This window comes from Phyllobates terribilis, unplaced genomic scaffold, assembly GCF_046119375.1.
Source record: "Phyllobates terribilis strain yellow unplaced genomic scaffold, ASM4611937v1 Scaffold_5__5_contigs__length_657084704, whole genome shotgun sequence".
Taxonomy (NCBI): Eukaryota; Metazoa; Chordata; class Amphibia; order Anura; family Dendrobatidae; genus Phyllobates; species Phyllobates terribilis.
The window spans coordinates 156,153,901-156,159,900 of NW_027362765.1; positions in this window are offsets into that span (position 1 = coordinate 156,153,901).

A 6,000-nucleotide genomic window follows, 5' to 3' on the forward strand; every position below is an offset into this window, starting at 1 on the left:
CATTGTTTGGTGTATAGTAGGAGGCAGGGCCGGCGTCAGCACCCGGCGCACCCGGGCAAATGCCGGGGCCCTGAGCAGGCAGAGGGGCCCACTGGCGGTCGCGCACCCCGCTGGGCTATGGGCGGAGGAGAGCGGTGTCAGCGCCCGCCCTTCTCCGCCCCTTGCTCAGGGCCCCGGCAGCCCGATACTTACCTCTCCCCGTGCCTCCGCAGATCAGCTGTCTTCCTGCTCTGCGCTCCCTGTGACGTCTCAGGTCAGAGGGCGCGGTAACGTCTTTACACCGCGCCCTCCCCTGAGCCGTCACAGGGAGCGCTGAGCGGGAAGACGCCGACAACGCTGGAGTTCGGAGCCGAGCAGCGAGCGGCGGGCAGCAGGTAGCAGGTGAGGAGAAGGGAGGTGAGTATTTGATTTATTTATTTTTTTTAATGTATGGAGGCATGGGGCATTATAAAGAGGGGAGGGGGGGCATCCTGCATGGGGCATTATAAAGAGGAGGGGTGACAGCCTGCATGGGGCATTATAAGGTGGGGAACAGCCTGCATGGGGCATTATAAAGAGGGGGGGATTCCTGCTTGGGGCATTATAAAGAGGGGGGGATTCCTGCTTGGGGCATTATAATGAGGAGGGGTGACAGCCTGCATGGGGCATTATAAGGTGGGGACAAGCCTGCATGGGGCATTATAAGGTGGGGAACAGCCTGCACGGGGCATTATAAAGAGAGGGGGGGACATCCTGCATGGGGCATTATAAAGAGGAGGGGTGACAGCCTGCATGGGGCAGTATAAAGAGGAGGGGTGACAGCCTGCATGGAGCATTATAAAGAGGAGGGGTGACAGCCTGTATGGGGCATTATAAAGAGAGGGGGCAGCCTGTATGGGGCATTATGTGGGGGGTAACAGCCTGCATGGAGCATTAAAAGGGGGGGGCCTGTATGGGGCATTATGTGGGGGGGAACAGCCTGCATGGAGCATTATAAGGGGGGGGGCAGCCTGTATGGGGCATTATGTGGGGGGTAACAGCCTGCATGGAGCATTAAAAGTGGGGGCCTGTATGGGGCATTATGTGGGGGGGAACAGCCTGCATGGAGCATTTATAAGGGGGGGGCAGCCTGTATGGGGCATTATGTGGGGGGTAACAGCCTGCATGCAGCATTATATGGGGACCGGTATCCTGTATGGAGCGTTATATGGGGGCCAGTATCCTGTATGGAGCGTTATATGGGGGCCAGTATTCTGTATGGAGCCTTATATGGGGGCCAGTATTCCGTATGGAGCCTTATATGGAAGCCAGTATTCCGTATGGAGCCTTATATGGGGGCCAGTATTCAATATGGGGGCCAGTATTCCGTATGGAGCCTTATATGGGGGCCAGTATTCCTTATGGAGCCTTATATGGGGGCCAGTATTCCATATGGAGCCTTATATAGGGGCCAGTATTCCAGATGGGGCCTTATATGGGGGCCAGTATTCCGTATGGAGCCTTATATGGGGGCCAGTATTCCGTATGGAGCCTTATAAGGGGGCCAGTATTCCGCATGGAGCCTTATATGGGGGCCAGTATTCCGCATGGAGCCTTATATGGGGGTCAGTATTCCGCATGGAGCCTTATATGGGGGTCAGTATTCCGCATGGAGCCTTATATGGGGGTCAGTATTCCGCATGGAGCCTTATATGGGGGTCAGTATTCCGTATGGGGCCTTATATGGGGGCCAGTATTCCGTATGGGGTCTTATATGGGGGCCAGTATTCCGTATGGGGTCTTATATGGGGGCCAGTATTCCGTATGGGGTCTTATATGGGGGCCAATATTCCGTATGGGGCCTTATATGGGGGCCAGTATTCCGTTTGGGGCCTTATATGGGGGCCAGTATTCCGTATGGGGTCTTATATGGGGGCCAGTATTCCGTATGAAGCGTTATATGGGCGCCAGTATTCCGTATGGGCGTTATATGGGGACCAGTATTCCGTATGGAGCCTTATATGGGGGCCACTATTCTGTGTGGAGCGATTCACCGGTTTCTGAGCTATTGTGGAATTTACAATAGATATCACTCATGTAATGTAAGAAGTGAAATCTTTGCATTGTACTATATATATATATTTCTCCGCCGTATCTGTGCATCATGAATCGTGGTATGTGTTAAAGGGGCCCACTGAGACTCTTTCGCCCGGGGCCCAGAAAAACCTGGAGCCGGCCCTGGTAGGAGGGTCTTTTTTTACTGTGTTTTTGTACTATTGTCATATGAGTCTGAATGCTGACACTTGAGTTGACGTTTATTGTAACTTATTGTCTGTTACCTTTGAAGGACAGAGACGCAGAGTCATGAAACAATCGATGTTTGCTAATATGTTCATTATCAGAGGAGGACAAACTAAGCAGATTGATTAAATAGTCAAACAATGCGAGTTAATCTCATCCCACCTTCCTTCTGACCTGTGGATAAGGATCTGAACCACAGATGTGGGTATAAGAAGCTATTTTCTATCCTTCTGCTAGAAGAGAGTGACTTAACAGAACACAGCCAGAACACCATGTAGGATTCATAGAGTAACACTCTACAGGACAGCTGCCAGGACAACAATGGCTCCATCAAGAGGGACACAGATTTGACATTCATTCTACGGGATGCTAGCCTTAAGGACCACGGCCCTAGCTGAAAGAATACAGATCTGCTCCATTGACTATCACTGGACCCATGGATACGTTTGGGGAAGCCAGGATTGGGACCCACCAGTCACCTCTCCCCATGGAGACGCCAGGTTGTAACCCTTTGGTCAATTGGACCTATGGATATGTTGGGGGAAGCCAGGAATGGGACCCACTGGTCACTTGGTTCCATGGAGACGTTCGGAGAAGCAAGGTTGCGACCCTCCGGTCGCCTGGCAACGTATCACAATGGACTGTTAGCTTCCTAAGCTTGTCGTTACCTCCTCTCTGTGGGTGCCCGCCAAAAGCAGGGTGCCATTGCTGGGGCTAGTTGGCCCTGAAAGCCCCGAAGTTGCAGCTGCTCTAATTCCGGCGAGTCAGCGGAAGGTGAGACTCTCTAATTTGCACCATCTTTGGTATTTTGCTGGGACTGTTCTATATGTTTTTGTCTTTTGGTGGTTCAATAAATTATTGCCACGCTGTTTTTCCCTTACCAGGTGTGTTCTGAGTAGTATTATGCCCACGAAAAAGGAGAGCGGGCGTTCAGTGGGATGAGCTCAGATCCACGTGGTCTTGGGCCAGTGGACAAGAGCACCCACTGCCCCTCTTGTCTCCACAGGCCCCATAGCAGAAGTTCTAATTGGGCACCCCCCTCCCCCCAAAAAAAAATAAATAAAAAAGAAATAATTGTCTGGGTCACAGAAGAGCATATCTCACAACTTTCCAGCCTTTTCATAGTAATTTTCCTCTTGCTGAAGTCCTAGATTCGTCTTTCATTGCCCCCATAAAATATGATGCCAACGAAAGTGCCCCCCAAACACAGTATGATATCCCCATGGTGAATTCCAACATATTAGCCTCCACATGCTCAGTATAGTGACCCCACTGTACCCCACCTCAACTCCCAAGGCAAAGTATGGTGACCCCAACACAGCCCTCCATGCAGTGTAATGGGCCTACATACAGTATAATGGCCCAACACTGTGTAATGGCCCACACTCGCCCTCCAAACAGTATAATGGCCCCCACACAGCCCTCCACACAGTATGATGGATCCCACACAAACCTTCACACTGTATAATTGCTTGCATACAGTATAATGGCCCCCACATAGCCCTCCAAATATTATAATGGCCCCACATAACCTTCCATATAATATAATGCGCCATACATAATACTCCATATAGTATAATCCACTCCCCATGGTAGAAACATAGAAAGGTAGAGTTGGAATAAACCTCCAGGGTCATCTGGTCCAACCCCCTGCTCAATGCAGGATTCACTAAAGCATCTATGTTTGAAGACGTCCATTGAAGGAGAACTCACCACCTCTCGTGGCAGCCAGCTCCACTCATTGATCACCCTCACTGTCAAAGAGTTTTTTCTAATATCTAATCTGTATCTTCTCCCTTTCAGTTTCATCCCATTGCTTCTAGTCTTTCTTTGTGCAAATGAGAATAAAGCTGATCCCTCTACAGTGTGACAGCCCTTGAGATATTTGTAGATAGCTATTAAGTCTCCTCTCAGTCTTCTCTTTATCAAGCGAAACCTTCCTAAGTCCTCTAACCGTTCCTCATAGGACATTGTTTGCAGAGCGGTCACCTATCTGGTTGCTCTTCTCTGAACTTGCTCCAGTTTCTTCATGTCTTTTTTTAATATATGGTGCCCAAAACTGGACACAGTATTCCAGATGAGGTCTGACCAAGGAGGAGTAGAGGGGGATAATTACTTCACGTGATCTAGACTCTATGCTTCTGTTAATGCAACCCAGAATTGTGTTTGCCTTTTTTGTTGCTGCATCTCATTGTTGACTCATGTTTAGTCTAAGATCTATTAGAATAATAGTCTTTTTTCCATGTGCTATTGCTTAGCCCTATTCCTCCCATTCTGTATATGCTTTTTAATTTTTCTTGCCCAGATGTAGGACTTTGGGCAAGAAAAATGAAAAAAGCCTATTCTATGGTCCTCCAAAGAATATAATGCACTCTCCATGGTCCTCCATAGAATATAATGCACTCTCCATGGTCCTCCATAGAATATAATACACCCCCATGGTCCTCCATACAATGTAATACACCCCCCATGGTCCTCCATACAATATAATACACCCCCCATGGTCCTCCATACAATATAATATGCCCCCCATGGTCCTCCATACAATATAATCCACTCCCCATGGTCCTGAATACAATATATTTGTAACATACCTGGCGGCGTCCTTGCATAGTGGTCCATTTCCCACTGTGCAGGAGCGCGCACTTGATCTCCTGTCCGGAATGTCTCTCTGGCTTCCCTCCATGCTGTCTGTTTGTGTCTGTCTCTGCTGCTTAAGGGCGGCGCCCGATCACTTCCTGCTTTTTGTACCTGCTGTGGGTCACACCCCTTGTGCGTCCTCAGCCTATTGCTGTCTGACACTTGGTATATAGCTCAGCAGCTCCCTTCTATCCCTGCCTGAGCATAGTGTTTTCCTTCAGTGTGTTCTTGCACTCTGAAGGTGCCAGGTCCTGTCTTTGTTTCCTTGTCTGCCTTTCCTGGAGGCTGTATTTCCAGGCCTGTCTGAACTTAGTCCTGTATGTCTCCTGCTTTGCGGTATTAGTTCCCGTGTCTGAACTAAGTCCTGTATGTCTCCTGCTTTTTGTATCAGTTCCCGTGTCTGAACTGAGTCCTGTATGTCTCCTGCTTTTTGTATCAGTTCCCGTGTCTGAACTGAGTCCTGTATGTCTCCTGCTTTGCGGTATCAGCTCCCGTGTCTGAACTGTGTCCTGTATGTCTCCTGCTTTGCGGTATTAGTTCCCGTGTCTGAACTAAGTCCTGTATGTCTCCTGCTTTGCGGTATTAGTTCCCGTGTCTGAACTGAGTCCTTTCTGTGTTCTCTTGTCTGTCCTGTCTGAACACGCTCCTTGCCTGTTCGTTCCGCCTTCTAGTGGCCGATTTCCTAGACCCGCTCCTGTTTCTGGTCTGTCCTGTCTGAACACGCTCCTTGCCTGTTCGTTCCGCCTCTCTGGGGGCCGTATTCCCAGACCCGCTCCTGTATCCCGCTGCAGTGTCGGTCTCCTCCGTACACTCAGTTCCAGTCTGAACACTCTCCTGTCCTTTACCTGTTTTGCCTCTATGTCCGTTCCCTTCCCTTTTCTGCAGAGTCTGAACTCGTACCTAACTCCTGCTTGTTTTCTCTGCAAGTACTGTGTGAGTATCTGGCTCTGTCTTTCCCTTCCTGTCTGTTCCGTGTGAACAGAGCCCTGTCCTCCCTGCTCAGCCTTGTCTGCACTCTAGCAGTGCTTGCCTGTAACCCTCTGCCTGTATTGTTCCTGAGTCCCGGTGTGTACTGGGTCCTATCCCGCCTGTGTTCCTACC